General features: G+C 40.5%; 1 protein-coding gene across 1 annotated transcript in view; it reads right to left on the bottom strand.

The window, feature by feature from the left end:
* Window positions 1-17,120, bottom strand: part of frmpd3 (FERM and PDZ domain containing 3) — a 474,907-nt gene that overhangs the window by 139,093 nt on the left and 318,694 nt on the right. The gene's annotated exons all lie outside the window — the stretch shown is intronic.

Below are 17,120 nucleotides of genomic sequence, written 5' to 3'. Positions count from 1 at the left end.
CACCATCACCCAATACTGAAAGTAGATCAATACACTCTCCCCAGGATAGAGTATATATTTGCAAACCTTTCTCGAGGGGAACACTTCAGCAAATTGGACGTAGCTGAGGCCTACCTTCAGATGGAGATGGAAGAAGAGTCCGAAGAGTTTATCCCCATAAACACTCACAAATTGCTTTTTTGCTATAATAGGCGTATTCTTGGAGTAGCATCTGGATCTGCACTCTGGCAAAAAGCCATAGACTAGGTGCTGCAATGCTGGCCAGGCACGCAGTGTTACCTGGATGACATTATTGTTACCAGTGAGGATGACATGCAACATCTCCAAAATTTCAAGGTAGAAGATTATGGGCTCAGAGGAGGATGCAACAAGTGTGAATTCTTTAAACCAGGCGTTATTTACTGTGGTCACACTATTGATGCACTAGGATTACGTGTGGTGAGAAAATTTAAGCAGTGGTGGATGCCTCAAGATCACAGTTGCGGTTCTTTTTAAGATTTCAATTACTATAGCAGGTTCCTGCCAAACCTGACTACTGTGATCCACCCCTTGAACTCATAACTTCAGATAGGGAAGAAATGGCAATGGACAAAGCGGTGTGAGTTGGCTTTCCAAAAGGCAAAGGAAATGGTGACATCAGACACTGTACTCACACGTTATGATTCACATTGCCCAGTGAAATTTGCCTGTGGTGGCTTGCCTTATGGTATAGGTACAGTCATGTCACACGTTATGAGTGATGCAAGTGAACTTTCCATAGACTTGCATCATATTCCCTTACCCCTGCTGAGGAAAATTACACGCAGATTGACCAAGAGGCCTTGAATCGGGTTTGGGGGGCGGGGTGGTGGGTAAAATGTTTCAACCGGTACGTATAGGAGAGAGTTTACCCTCATTACTGACCACAAACCACTGGTGTCCATTTCCAATCCACAGAAGAGTGCTCCACCAACAGCAACAGCACGTATGCAGATATGGGCTCTGTTTCTTGGAGGACTCAATTACAAGATCAAAATCATCAGGATGACTAATCCTGGAAATGCTGATTGATTGTCCTGTTTACCCTTGGAAAAGGAAATACCTGAAAAATTTACAGAAGAGGTCACTGCTCTGGACATATTCTCCCCTAATGCAAATTGAAAGTCTCTCTATAACAACAGGGTTGATCCAAAGAGAAACCAGAAAAGACCCCATACTGTCTCAGGTCTACATGGCAACCCAAAGTGGCTGGTATGTGCAGTAGAAATTCCAGTTTCCCCATTATTACCAGCATCAGGATGAACTTGCCCTTCACAGAGGTTGTGTTATGTGGGGATTGAGAGTTGTTGTACCATCCAAGCTGAGAGCTAAAGTGTTGGAGGAGCTACATGCCAGTCAACTAGGTGTGGTTAAAATGAAAGCATTGGCTAGAAGCTTTGTCTGGTAGCCTGGGATAGATGGGCTGATTGAGCAACTTCCCATGTTGGGGTTGCCAACATGTCCAGAAGATTCTAAAAGCAGCACTTCTCCTACCCTGGGAATGATCTGTATTGCCTTGGTAGAGCATTCATGTGGATTTTTCCAGGCCATTCATGGGCACAAATTTCTTGGTAGTAGTGGATACAGCTTCGATGTGGCCAGATATATTTCCAGTAGCCTACATTATAGCCTCGCATACTACTGTTGTGTTGAGAAGCCTCTTCTCAAGGACTGGTGTTCCAGAACACTTAGTCAGTGAAAGTGGACCACAGGCTGTTGCAGAACATTCCTGGAAATGAATGCTACAAATGGCTTGGCAGAAAGGTTTGTCCAGCATCTAAAGAACGCATGCAAGCAATGTCAGCAGACACACCAGGATAACACTGAATCAGAAGCTCATCCATTTCCTCCCTTCATATGACAATGCAGCACACTCCACAACCAACAACTCTGCAGCTATGCTGTTCTTGGGTCATCCCTTGTGCTCAATGCTTGGAACTCCTCAAAGCCAATCTCAGAAGAAGTATGCATGACCAATAGCTGACAGAAATTGAAGGTGCCTCAATAAACGAGGTTTAATGTTTCACTCCTGGAGAAACAGTCCTGGTGAAGGACTACAGAAGTTATTAAAAATGGGTACTTGGAAAGATTAAGGACAGAACTAGACTGATTTCCACTCAGTGGAGATTGTGCGTTAGTGATGTCATATGGAGAAGACACATCCCTTAGTTGAGGAGAGCGGAGTCAATTGTTTGCGAAGAAAGGTGGTCAGAACCACTTCCTGCAGTCCAGAGTCATCTCCTAGAACCACCATGGAGGAGGCCCCAGAAACTGAGATTGTTTCACAGCCACAAATCTCTCCTGCCAAGCAGAGTGACCCCACTTGGCAGCAAAGACATTATCCCACAAGAGTAAGAATTCCTCCACAGTGATTAAACCTCCAGGTCTGAATAGAACAATTTAAAATTTTACTCTGCCATGGATGTCCATATAGTAGTTGCTTTAGAAAGCATAATATGTATATTTATATATATAGATAGATGACTAGAGAGCAATACGTTACATATTTCAGTTGAGATGCATTCTGTATCAAGTTGGACTTTACAGCCAAGCATGGAGGAGTGTTGTGTATTTAATATTTCAATGATATTTGAGTAATATTTTAAATATATTGTTTGATTAAACATTCTTTGTTGTTTACATAATTCCTATGTGACATAGGATCGGAAGATGTTGAATCCTTGTGGGTTGAGTTAAGAAACTGCAAGGGTGAAAGGACGTTGATGGCAGTTATATACAGGCCTCCCAACAGTGGCTGGGAGGGGGACCACAGGTTACAAAAGGAAATAGAAAACGTGAGTCAAAGGGGCAATGTCATGGTAGTCATGGGAAATTTTAACATGCAGGTTGATTGGGAAAATTAGGTTGGTAACGGATCTCAAGAGAGTGAGTTAATTGAATGCCTAAGAGATAGCTTTTTAGAGCAGTTTGTTGTTGAGCCTACTCGGGGATCAGCTATACTGGATTGGGTGTTTTGTAATGAACCGGAAGGGATTAGGGAGCTTAAGGTAAAAGAACCCTTAAGAACCAATGATCACAAGATGATTGTGTTCAACTTGAAATTTGATAGGGAGAAAGTAAAAGTCTGATGTAGCAGTATTTTAGTGGAATAAGGGAAATTACAGTGGTATGAGAAAGGAGTTGGTCAAAGTAAATTAGAAGGAGCTGCTGGCAGGGATGTCAGCAGAGCAGTACTGGTGTGCGTTTCTGGGAAAAATGAGGAAGGTGCAGGACATGCGTATTTCAAAAATGAAGAAAGACTCAAATGGTAAAATAGTACAACCATGGCTGACAAGGGAAGTCAAAGCTAATATAAAAATAAAAGGGCATACAACAAAGCAAAAATAAGTGAGAAGGTAAAGGATTAGAAGTTTTTAAAAACCTACAGACAGCAACTAAAAAAATCATTAGAAGGGAAAAAATGAAATATGAAAACAAGCTAGCAAATAATATCAGAGTGGATAGTAAAAGTTTTTTCAAGTATGTTAAAAATAAAAGAGAAATGAGGGTGGATATACGACTGCTAGAAAATGAGGCAGGAGAAATAATAACAGGGGCAAGGAGATGGCTGATGAACTACTTGGGTATTTTGCATCAGTCTTCACTGTGGAAGACTAGCAATATGCCAGATGTTGTCGTGTGTGAAGGAAGAGAAGTGGGTTCAATGACTGTTACAAAAGAGAAGGTGCTCAAAAAGCTGAAAGACCTAAAGGTACCTAATCACCCGGACCAGAGGAACTGCACCCTAGGGTTCTGAAAGAGGTAGTGTTAGAGATTGTGGTGGCATTAGAAATGATCTTTCAAAAATCATTGGAATCTGGCATGGTGCCAGAGGATGGGAAAATTGCAAATGTTACTACACTCTTTAAGAAAGGAGGAAGGCAGCAGAAAGGAAATTATAGACCAGTTAGCCTGATCTCAGTGGTTGGGAAGACGATAGAGTCAAATGTAAAGGATGAGGTGATGGAGTACTTGGTGACACAGGACAAGATAGTATGAAATCAGCATGGTTTCCTTCAGGGAAAATCCTGCCTGATGAACCTGTTGGAATTCTTTGAGGAGATTACAAGTAGGATATATAAAGGGGATGCAGTGGATGTTGTATATTTGGACGTTCAGAAGGCCTTCGACAAGGTGCCACACACGAGGCTGCTTACCAAGTTAAGAGTCCATGGTATTACAGGAAAGTTACTAACATGGTTAAAACATTGGCTGATTGGTAGGAGGCAGCGAGTGGGAATAAAAGGATCATTTTCTGGTTGGCTGCCAGTGACTGGTGATGTTCCACAGGGGTCGGTGTTGGGACCATTTCTTTTCATACTGTATATAAATGATTTAGATGACGGAATAGATGACTTTGTTGCTAAGTTTGCAGATGATACGAAGATTGGTGGAGGAGCAAGCAGTGTTGAGGAAACATGTATGATACAAAGCTTGGACAGATTAGGAGAATGGGCAAGGAAGTGGCAAATGAAATACAATGTCGGAAAATGCACTTTGGTAGTGGAAATAAATTTGCAGACTATTTTCTAAACGGGAGAAAATCTAGGAATCTGAGATGCAGAGGGACTTTGGAGTCCTTGTGCAGAACACCCTGAAGGTTAACTTGCAGGTTGAGTCAGTGGTGAAGAAGGCAAATGCCATGTTAGCATTCATTTCAAGAGGTCTAGAATACAACAGTAAGTATGTGATGCTGAGGCTTTATAAGGCACTGGTGAGGCCTCATCTTGAGTATTGTGAACAGTTTTGGGCCCCTCATCTTAGAAAAGATATGCTTGCATTGGAAAGGATCCAGAGGAGTTTCACAAGGATGATTCCAGGAATGAAAGGGTTATCATATGAGGAACGTTTGATGGCTCTGGGTCTGTACTTGTTGGAATTTAGAAGGATGGGGGGGGGGGTCTCATTGAACCTTTTGAATGTTGAAAGGGCTAGACAGAGTAGATAGGGAAGGGATATGGTGGGAGAGTCTAGGACAAGAGGGCACAGCCTCAGGATAGAGGGGCACCCTTTCAAAACAGAGATGTGGAGACATTTCTTTAGCCAGAGGGTGATGAGTTTGTGGAGGCCAGGTTGTTGAGTGTACTTAAGGCAGAGATTGACAGGTTCTTGATTGGACATGGCATCAAAGGTTATGAGGAGAAGGCTGGGTACTGGGGTTGAGAAGGAGATAATAAAAAGGATCAGCCATGATTGAATGGCAGAGCAGACTCGATGGGCCAAATGGCCTAATTCTGTTCCTATGTCTTATGGTCTTATTATGGGTTATATGTAAAAGTACGTGCATGGCATACATCATTACACCACCTCGTCATATGTACACACCTCACTAAAGAAAAGAGAAGTAAAAAATCTAGAAGATACTTTATCCCTAGGCTCACATGTTTTTCTTTTGACTAGTTTCTGGTGTTACAAAATGTAACAAATAACAATTTCTACTGGAACTTTTCTTGGTAGAAAAGCAGAACATGGGGCAGTATGGTAGTGTAGCAATTAGTGGAATGTTGTTATGGTGCCAGTAAGATGGGTTAATTGCACTGCCGCCTGTAAGGAGGGTGCATGTTTTCCCTGTGACCACTGGGTTTTTGGTTGGGGTCTCCGGTTTCCTCCCACTTTCCAAAGATGTATGGGTTAATAGGTTAATTTACCACATGGGTGTAATTGGGCAGCATGGATATGTTATTGTGTTGTATCTGCAAATAAACAAATAATACATCTACAAAATATAAACTGCATCATTCTTTTTGAATTCTCTCTTAATAAATGCTTTATTAATTCCCATATTTGCAGAGCGTGTTGATAGTTAGGGATAGTTGATAGAACTGACTGAAAGGACTGAATTATTGTCCATTTGTCAGGTTTGCTATGGAGTAAACAAGTGCTTTATCCTGCAATGTAGATGGAGGCTGAGATTACATTCATCTTCCCCATGGCTAATGTGGGAATGCTTTCTGGGAAATTATTGTTGGACAGTTGTGGATGTTGCAATTGACAGCAAATGATTTTAGAACACAGCCTGGTTACTAGAATTGTAGGGAGATCTTATTGTGTGTTAAACATTTACTGGCCCAGATTCTGATAGAGTGGCACATCTCATCATGTACCTCCCAGAGAAAGAAAAAATAAAGAACGAGCCAGGAAAATTGGATTGAGGGAGAAAGAAGCATAAAAGGATAAATAAAATAAAATATTTAAATGAAACTCCACAGTTACATTTATTTTCACTTTTGGGCTGGAGATGTTGATTGACACTGCAAATTCTGAAATCTCATTGGTTAAGCACTTACTGTCTACAGTAAAGCATTTTCCTTTCCACTGACCTTGAAGGAAATCACCCACAAAAATCAAGCAATCTGTGGCGAGGCAACAGTTTTGGTACACAGCAAGACTAATGCTTCTAAGTTGGCTGAGTAACATGAAAACTCTTATGGACAACATGTGTCAGAGAAAAAAATAACAATTAATGTTTTAAATGTTACGCAGAGTGATGAATAAAGATTACGACATATATAATAGAAGCTGAAATATATAGAATGAAATGTGAGCAGTAAAGACCTCGCCCTTTTGAGATTGTTCTGCTGTTTAATAAGATCGTTGGTACCCTGACAGTAAACTCTACTCTGCTCTCTGGCTACCCATGGTAAACTTTTATGACCTTCTTTATTCAGAATTGTGGTCTTAAAATGTTGAAGGAATCCACTTCTATCGTTCTTTGAAGAAGACCTGCACTCTCTGAGAGAGGAAAAAATGTATCATCTTTTTATTCACTGGGCAAGCCTTTATTTTTAAACAGTAAGCTTTAGTTTTGGATTCTCCCACAAGGAAAGCCTTCCATTAATAAACTTCTAAAAATGAATTGTTTCCTATTCCTTGATGCTACTTATAGACACCTATCTTGCAGTAGCAGCTTCAACTTTCTAGAGTCAGTTTCATTGGAGATTAATTTGCAAATGCGGTGAGGAGAGATCAAAGTTGATTTTATGTTTTCATTAAGTGGATTGGCATTAATTACCAGTGATTTGCAATTCCAGGATCCCTCTTCTTATGCAATTTACACATTATAATGATAAGCAACATTAACCTGCCATTATTTTTGTAGCCATAATGTATTGTGGGTATTTATTTTCCAGGGTCAGAGAGGTTTATTGCTAGCCTCAGCTTTCTACTACAGCAGCATTACCTTTCCAAAGGGTCAGAGTTGTTGGTAACAAAGATAACTTTAAACAGATATTCCTTGCTCAACTTTTTGTTGTAAATAAGAACCAGTCTTCAGTTCTTAATGTAAATTGCAAGTAGTAATCTGTTGGAAATTAGAAGGACATCTGGGCTGTCTGGTAAGAAATGTGGTTTACAAAGTGAAGTGACCATGAGCCTTCATGTCTGCATTAGCCAAGCACAAGGCAATAGGGCTATGTTAATTGGCTTACATTAAACTATGCAACTACTGTTAAGTAATTTGTAATTTGCACCATTGTATGCAGAATTTTTTAGACCATCAGTGTAATTTTCTTTTCCTAATAAAAGTATCTGGAAAACATTACATGCAAATGATGTAATCTGGTAGCAAAACAGTATAATTATTATGAAGTATTGGGGATTGTTAGGAATGACAAGCAGAATGACAGAAAGGCAGGGTGACAATTAGAATTCATTTTTCAACCTTTGCTTTCTGTGATGGATGACTCATTCATTTGTATCTCATTGGTTCATTCTTTTAGTTCATCAGAATTGTCGCTGTTAGGAAATCTGTAATTTCTAAAGATTTTGTAATTCAGACGTCTTTTGTAAATCTGAAGTCCTTGGTGAGTGTAAATGTGTGTCCAAAGTGAAATATGTATCAAAATTTAAATGTGTATCCTAAGAATAAAATAAACTGTGTTTAAATTACTTCCTTAGCTGGAAGTATCTCTCCCTTGTTAGGGACCCACCACTGAAGCATTGGCAGCTAGATCTTGGTGCAGAGGCTAGACAGGCTAGTTTTTGAAGAGCAGGTGGATACAGTATAACCTCCCTATAGTGAGGGTACCTGTAGATACCTATACTGTATTGGATCGGACTTAAGATACCTATATTGGATTGGATACCATGACAGCATAACAGCGCTCTTTGTCGTAGCAATAACTGGCATTAGCCACAATCTCCAAAGCCTAAATGCTTGTGTGTGTACAGCCGTTGTGTGTTAAGCGGTTTGGTAGGGTGAAGATGGTGCTTCAGTAGACATACCTGGTCAATAATATTCCCTTGATCACTTGCATATTATAAGAAAGCACAATGTGCATTGTGAAAAAGGAAGATGATACTTATATGATGAAAAATACAAGCTTTTTGTGTTGCCCAACTAAAGTGAGAAAGGCCTGATTTTTTTTTAAACCAGGACTCAACAGCATTTTAAAGGTTAAAATGCTGTCAGGGTCGGAGAACTTATTTAATCAGTAGAAATAGACATAACAGTCACTACTGAGAATACTTAATGAAGTTTGATTTCACTCAGTGAAATATAGCACTATCATAATGCATTTTCTTGACAGATTCTGATTGATTAAAAGCCAAATACATCAACATATTTTAATCTGTGATTTATAGCAATCAATGCAGAATGAATAACTACAGTTAAGACGTTAGCATCTTTGACTCAAATCATTGCTTACAATGCACGTTGAATACAGGCGCCTAAATATTGTACATGTTTGAGAAGATGATTTTTTAGAAAACAATTCATTATTTTGCTGTGATTAAAGTAGCAATGCTTGCCATATGTGAATATAATTTACATCTGAATTTCAAAATTAATAATGAGAAAGTCAAGTTTCGGTAATATGGTGGCACACTCGGATGCAGCGACCTCTCTTGGGTCCAAAAAAATGGTGAAATTGTTCATCCTTGATGTCTTTTTTAGGATTGCAAGGCACTGCTGGTTAACAAGAATGTGAGTTGCTCGGTGGAGATAGAGCTGAACTTGATGAGCTCCGTGGGGCAGCTTGCTTCAGTCACTCAGGGGAAGAAGGCATCTGAGGCGGTGTGCAGAGATGGTGCACGATCCAACAGATGGTGGAAATGATTGGCTTGGGTGTTTGTATTGATATCGCAAGAACCTGTTGGACATTGTTAATGCAGAATACTGTGAGTTCGATTTACTGTTTCATTGGTGAGACCAACGGCGGAGGAGCTGTATGGCATCAGAGAGGCACAGACCAGGCCTTTGTTCCCTGGGGTCGCCTATTGCAACTACCGAGGAAGGAGACAGATAAGCTGGCTGTGTACCACTGGATTCTGAACTGGGTTGGGGCCTGGCCCCCCCCATCAGTGGTGCTCTCCAGTGTTCACTCAATGGAAGACAAGCTGGATTACATTCATATATAGCTGCACTTGTGCAAGATGAGGAATACTGTGGGCTTGTTCTTGTAGAAATGTGGCTCCAGGACAACATCTGTGCACCACCAATCTACAAGCCATGACACTCAGAGACTTGGGCTAACCTGTCCCTCCACCTCTCTATCATCCACACCTAAGAGTTTCTTAAATGTTTCTAATGTACAGTTTCTGCATCTACCACCACCCCTGGCAACGTATTCTCTGCAGCCACCACTCTCTGTTTAAAAAAAAATTATTTCCGACATGCTCCCCACCCCTCACCAATCACCATAAAATTCTGTTCCTTTGTACTGATCATTTTCACCTTGGGGAAAAAAGACTTTGGCTGTCCACTCAATTAATGCCTCTTAATATCTTGTACTCTTCTATCAAGGTACCTCTCATTATCCTTTGCTCCAAAGAGAAGAGCCCTAGCTCCCTCAACTTATCTTTATTATAATGGCGGATTATTATGCCTAATTACCAAAATGAAGTTAGGTGTGGAGAGTTTAAATCCAGGTAGTCAGAACCAAGAATAATATGGTATGGTGATATGCATCTAACTAGAATCAACATCCTGGTATTGCACCATCACTGTATTACTGTGTTAATGACAGTAGAATGGCAAATTCCTGTTTACCATGTCCAAGTTTCACTAATGAGTCAAGTTAACCGATCAGTTATCAAAAATACTTAAGAAAGTAATCAGGAGGGCTAAAAGAAGGCATGAGGTTGCCTTGGCAGTCAAAGTGAAGGATAATCCAAAGAGCTTTTACGGGTATATTAAGAGCAAAAGGATTGTAAGGGATAAAATTGGTCCTCTTGAAGATCAGAGTGGTCGGCTATGTGCGGAACCAAAGGAAATGGGGGAGATCTTAAATAGGTTTTTTGTGTCTGTATTTACTAAGGAAACTGGCATGAAGTCTATGGAATTGAGGGAATCAAGTAGTGAGATCATGGAAACTGTACAGATTGAAAAGGAGGAGGTGCTTGCTGTCTTGAGGAAAATTAAAGTGGTTAAATCCCCAGGACCTGACAGGGTGTTCCCTCGGACCTTGAAGGAGACTAGTGTTGAAATTGCAGGGGTCCTGGCAGAAATATTTAAAATGTCGCTGTCTACGGGTGAGGTGCCGGAGGATTGGAGAGCGGCTCATGTTGTTCCGTTGTTTAAAAAAGGATTGAAAAGTAATCCGGGAAATTATAGGCCGGTGAGTTTAACGTCGGTAGTAGGTAAATTATTGGAGGGAGTACTAAGAGACAGAATCTACAAGCATTTGGATAGACAGGGACTTATTAGGGAGAGTCAACATGGCTTTGTGCATGGTAGGTCATGTTTGACCAATCTATTGGAGTTTTTCGAGGAGGTTACCAGGAAAGTGGATGAAGGGAAGGCAGTGGATGTTGTCTACATGGATTTCAGTAAGGCCTTTGACAAGGTCCTGCATGGGAGGTTAGTTAGGAAAATTCAGTCGCTAGGTATACATGGAGAGGTGGTAAATTGGTTTAGACATTGGCTCAATGGAAAAAGCCAAAGAGTGGTGGTAGAGAATTGCTTCTCTGAGTGGAAGCCTGTGACTAGTGGTGTGCCACAGGGATCAGTGCTGGGTCCATTGTTATTTGTCATCTATATCAATGATCTGGATGATAATGTGGTAAATTGGATCAGCAAATTTGCTGATGATACAAAGATTGGAGGTGTAGTACACAGTGAGGAAGGTTTTCAGAGCCTGCAGAGGGACTTGGACCAGCTGGAAAAATGGGCTGAAAAATGGCAGATGGAGTTTAATACAGACAAGTGTGAGGTATTGCATGTTGGAAGGACAAACCAAGGTAGAACATACAGGGTTAATGGTAAGGCACTGAGGAGTGCAGTAGAACAGAGGGATCTGGGAATACAGATATAAAATTCCCTAAAAGTGGCATCACAAGTAGATAGGGTCATAAAGAGAGCTTTTGGTACATTGGCCTTTATTAATCAAAGTATTGAGTATAAGAGCTGGATTGTTATGATGAGGTTGTATAAGGCATTGGTGAGGCCGAATCTGGAGTATTGTGTTCAGTTTTGGTCACCAAATTACAGGAAGGATATAAATAAGGTTGAAAGAGTGCAGAGAAGGCTTACAAAGATGTTGCCAGGACTTGAGAAATTCAGTTACAGAGAAAGGTTAAATAGGTTAGGACTTTATTCCCTGGAGCATAGAAGAATGAGGGGAGATTTGATAGAGGTATATAAAATTATGATGGGTATAGATAGAGTGAATGCAAGCAGGCTTTTTCCACTGAGGCAAGGGGAGAAAAAAACCAGAGGACATGGGTTAAGGGTGAGGGGGGAAAAATTTAAAGGGAACATTAGGGGGGACTTCTTCACACAGAGAGTGGTGGGAGTATGGAATGAGCTGCCAGACGAGGTGGTAAATGCGGGTTCTTTTTTAACATTTAAGAATAAATTGGACAGATACATGGATGGGAGGTGTATGGAGGGATATGGTCCATGTGCAGGTCAGTGGGACTAGACAGAAAATGGTTCGGCACAGCCAAGAAGGGCCAAAAGGCCTGCTTCTGTGCTGTAGTTTCTATGGTTTCTATGGAACCTGAAATATCATAGATCTTCTATGGAAGCTTGAGTTACAAAGTTCCAACTTTCTATAATTAATTTGTTAACTTAATGCCATTTTTATGATACATAGGTCAGAAGATTAGATAAAGTGATTCTGAGATTAAGAACTTTCTGACTGAACTAGAGAGTGGCCTGGGAGTCAATCACCAGGTATATTGACAATAGAGATCAGTTTTTGCCTTCTGACTACTTAAGTGTCAGAATTACAGCAGTTTACCAGAAAGGGGATCATGGGAGAACGAGGTTGGTCCCATGGACAAAGGCCAAAGAATGTGTGGATGGATATAGCTCAAATGCCATCTATAAGCTTGGTGATGACATAACTATTGTTGACAGAATTTCAGATGGTGACAAGAAGACGTACAGGAGTGAAATAGATCAGCTGGTTGAGTGGTGTCGCACAACAATCTGGCTCTCAAAGTCAGTAAGACCAAAGAATTGTTCGTGGACCTTAGAAAAGGTAGGATGAAGGAATACAGACCAGTCTTTATTGAAAGATCAGAAGTGGGAAGAGTGAGCAATTTCAAGTTCCTGGGTGTCAGCATCTCTGAGGATCTATCCTGGGCCCAACATATTGATACAATTTCAAAGAAGTTGGCTGTATTTCATTAGGAATTTGAGATTAGGTATGTCACCAAAGACACTTGAAAATTTATACAGCTGTACTATGGAGAGCATTCTAACCGGCTGCATTACTATCTGGTATGGAGGGGCCACTGAACAAGATGAAAGAAGCCACAGGAAGTTGTAAATTCAGTCAGCTCCATCACGAACACAAGCCTCCTCAGCATCCAGAACATCTTCAAGGAGCAATGCCTCAAGAAGGCGGCATATGTCATTAAGGACCCCCATCACCGTTCTACGACATGCCCTTTTCTCATTTATCATCAGGAACGAGATACAGAAGCCTGAAGGCACATACTCAATGATTCAGGAATAGCTTTTTCTTCTCCTCTGTCAGATTTATAAATGGACATCGAACCCATGACACTACCTCACTACTTTTTTTTTACACTGCTTATTTCATTTAACTTTTTTACTGTATATACTTACCGTAATGTCCAGTTATTATGTATTGCAATGTACTTCTGCCGCATAACAACAACTTTCATGACATATTACAGTGGTCCTCCGAGAGGAGCACAACCTTGTCATTGGGTTTGGAGGCTTGCGTGCCTCAATGACCCAGAGTGCTATGCTGGCTGGAGTCAGGGCCTTGTGCTTAGGCTCTTGGTAGGGTCATCCATGCCAAACAGGTCAAAGGGTAGATGGCAGCCCATGGTTCACTGGCTCTCCAGGTTCGGGGGTTCAGCTCAGGGCTAACAACCCTGACTGGTCAAATAACAATTGTTATGGAAACAGCAGTGAAGAGGTTTACTATACAGATAGAGATGGAGGACTTTCATTACTGCCCTAAATGCCAGCAGTGTGACAGGCAGTAAATAATATGTAGCCAGTGATATAAAAACTGATTCTGAAGGGAAATATATAGGTTTATATTGTAACATTTGTTGTTTTGCGGCAGCAGTACAGTGCAATGCATTAATAATGTATAAGTTACAATAAAAATATAGAAACCTAAATAAGCAGTGCAAAAAGAAAGCAAAATAGTGAGGTAGTGTTTATGGGTTCATGGACCTTTCAGAAATTTGATGGTAGAGGGGAAGAAGCTGTTCTAGCTACTGTAAATAAAGTATTGATTAGCTTGAGATATGACCAATGAGATATGTGCATTTGAAACAAAACATAATTAAACTCAAATAGGATAAAGATAATGTTTCAGATGAATTACATGAATGCATTTTGAAAGAATGTATAGAATAGATGCATTACTGAGCATCTTTAACAGTTTGTTACTAAAGGTATTAAGCCAGGAGACTGGTTAAAGTGGATGCCGATGTTTAAGAAGGTGGAATAGGATAAATCAGGGAATTACAGATCAATGGCTTTAATATTGATGGTTGAATTAAAGGAGGGAATGGAAGAACAAAAAATATAATGAAAAGTTATTAGCTGTTTCAAAAGGACTAATCACTCTTGACCAGCATTATTGAATTATCTGAGTAGGTAACAGAGAGAATTGACAATGATAAAAGAACATGTGTAATATATGTCAATTTTCAAAATGTTAGTGATAAGATTCTACATAATACTAACAAAGATCAGATGATTCAGGGTCAGGAAAAAGTAATTGAATAAAATGCTAGCTGGCTTCCAAGAATAAAGCAGAAAGAGGAAGTAAAGAAAGGCATTCAAGGATTTGTGCTCAGACAGGTGCTGTTCAAAAATCACATTAAAGGTTTACACTTCGAAATTAGAAACATGATTTCTAAATTTGAAAATGATACCTAATTGGGATGGGTTGTTGATGGGGTGGGACTGTGAAATAGTCAATTCTGGAGAGGCACGCAACAAAGTAATAAGAGGGCATTAACAAGAAGAGGAAAGTAATTGCAAATTAAGTTCAATGCAAATAAACACAAGTTAATACTTTTTGGTAGGAAGAATAGGAAGATAACTTGGAAGCCTCAAGTCTGGGTGAAATAGAGGAGCAAAAGGGAACTTGAGGAACCAATACATTAATCATTAAAAGTGTGTCCTGGGGCAGCTAGCTTGTAATAAAAACAAGGCATAAAGATTTATTTATTAAGGATAGAACTAATAAGAATTAATAATCTAAATTTGTATTGGATGTTGGTTAGATCAGGATTGGCGTATTCGATTCAAGTCACCATATTACTGAAAGGATGTAGAAGCATTGGAGAGGTGATACCACAAATGCATTGGCAAAATATTAGGAAAGAATGAAAACGCCCCATCTCTTTTGGCTTGAGGAGGTTGAGGGATGACCCATTGGAGATTAATTTAAAATGTGGAAAATGAGTACACCTAGTGGATATCCAAGGATGTTTCCATGTGTGGGAGGAGAAGAACCAGAAGACATCAACATCATTACGGTCATCAAAAGAAAAATGATAGGAAATTCAGGAGAAACCACTTTACCCAAAGAGTGGTGAGAATGTATTATCTAAAGAGAGTATTACTGTAGAGAATGGTTGGACAAATAGAATAGGTGAATGTAAGGAAAAACTGAACAAGCATATGATGCAGAATGGACAAAAGGGTTATGCCGATATATACATGAGATCCTGTCTTCTGCTGCATGTTCTTTTAATCCTAAATATGGTAATAATGCAAATCCAGATTTGGGTTAGGTAAACACGAGGAATTCTGCAGATGCTGGAAATTCAAGCAACACACATCAAATTTGCTGGTGAATGCAGCAGGCCAGGCAGCAACTCTAGTAAGAGGTACAGTCGATGTTTCGGGCCGAGACCCTTCGTCAGGACTAACTGAAGGAAGAGCTAGTAAGAGATTTGAAAGTGGGAGGGGGAGTGGGAGATCCAAAATGATAGGAGAAGACAGGAGGGGGAGGGATGGAGCCAAGAGCTGGACAGGTGATTGGCAAAAGGGATATGAGAGGATCATGGGACAGGAGGCCCAGGGAGAATGAAAAGTGGGAGGGGGGGAAAAACCCAGAGGATGGGCAAGGGGTATATTCAGAGGGACAGAGGGAGAAAAAGGAGAGTGAGAGAAAGAATGTGTGCATAAAAATGAGTAACAGATGGGGTACGAGGGGGAGGTGGGGCCATAGCGGAAGTTAGAGAAGTCGATGTTCATGCCATCAGGTTGGAGGCTACCCAGACGGAATATAAGGTGTTGTTCCTCCAACCTGAGTGTGGCTTCATCTTTACAGTAGAGGAGGCCGTGGATAGACATATCAGAATGGGAATGGGATGTGGAATTAAAATGTGTGGCCACTGGGAGATCCTGCTTTCTCTGGCGGACAGAGCGTAGGTGTTCAGCAAAACGATCTCCCAGTCTGCGTTGGGTCTTGCCAATATATAGAAGGCCATATCAGGAGCACCGGATGCAGTATATCACCCCAGCCGACTCACAGGTGAAGTGTTGCCTCACCTGGAAGGACTGTCTGGGGCCCTGAATGGTGGTAAGGGAGGAAGTGGAAGGGCATGTATAGCACTTGTTCCGCTTACAAGGATAAGTGCCAGGAGGGAGATCAGTGGGGAGGGATGGGGGGGACGAATGGGCAAAGGCATCACGTAGGGAGCGATCCCTGCGGAAAGCGGGGCGGTGGAGGGAAAGATGTACTTAGTGGTGGGATCCCGTTGGAGGTGGCGGAAGTTACGGAGAACAATATGTTGGACCCGGAGGCTGGTGGGGTGGTAGGTGAGGACCAGGGGAACCCTATTCTATTGGGTTAGGTATTTCTGTTCCGAGAAAATAAGGGAACTTTGGATGAAATGTGATTAATCATTGCTTAAGCAATGGAAGATAATTTGGTCCTTCCCTTCAAGCATGGGGCTGGTCAGGCTGGAGATAACTTACCAATGTTTGGTGTTCCAAGGAGTTATCAGCTGCAAGATGTTCTCCTGCATTAGTTTCAATCAGCTGGTGATAATGGTGGTGGGAGGGTATGTTTTGAAGAGCAATTTTCTAGATTGCACCTCCTCTCCCAAAAAATATATTGATTTGTAATGAAGAATCAGTGTCGTGCTGAAGGGTTTCAGCCCGAAATGTTGACTATACTCTTTTCCTAGATGCTACCTGACTTGCTGAGTTCCTTTCTTTTTCAATCTTTTTATTAGTTTCATAAAATAAAAACATAACATAGCAATAATACAAATAGTAGGAGATACATTGTTGTACTTAAAATGAGTAATTGTAAGACCGAGTAGTATAAATTGACAAAACTCCCAATCGTGTAGTATAAGGCCTGCTGAGTTTCTCCAGCATTTTGTGTGTGTTGCTCAGATTTCCAGCATCTGTAGATTTGCTCTTGTTTTTTATCTGAAATTTTATATGTTGGTTTGTTTTCAGGCAACCACATGATTTGGGTGGAGCAGAGAGTGAATATATTACCAAGGGTTAATATTTGATTAATCTTAGTGTAGGACAGACTGTATGGACCAGTGTTTTTTTTAGTAATTTACTTTGGTTATTATTCTTATGTTGTTTGTTATTTAATCTATTAACATATGTTAAAGATATTTTTGTTATAATCTATTTATTGGTTGGCATTTCTTTATCAACAAGAATTATTTACTTGTTGATT

This window comes from Mobula hypostoma, chromosome 10 (assembly GCF_963921235.1).
Source record: "Mobula hypostoma chromosome 10, sMobHyp1.1, whole genome shotgun sequence".
NCBI classification, from domain to species: Eukaryota; Metazoa; Chordata; class Chondrichthyes; order Myliobatiformes; family Myliobatidae; genus Mobula; species Mobula hypostoma.
The sequence above is the reverse complement of the archived record's forward strand: the minus strand, read 5'-3'. Positions and strand labels throughout refer to the sequence as shown.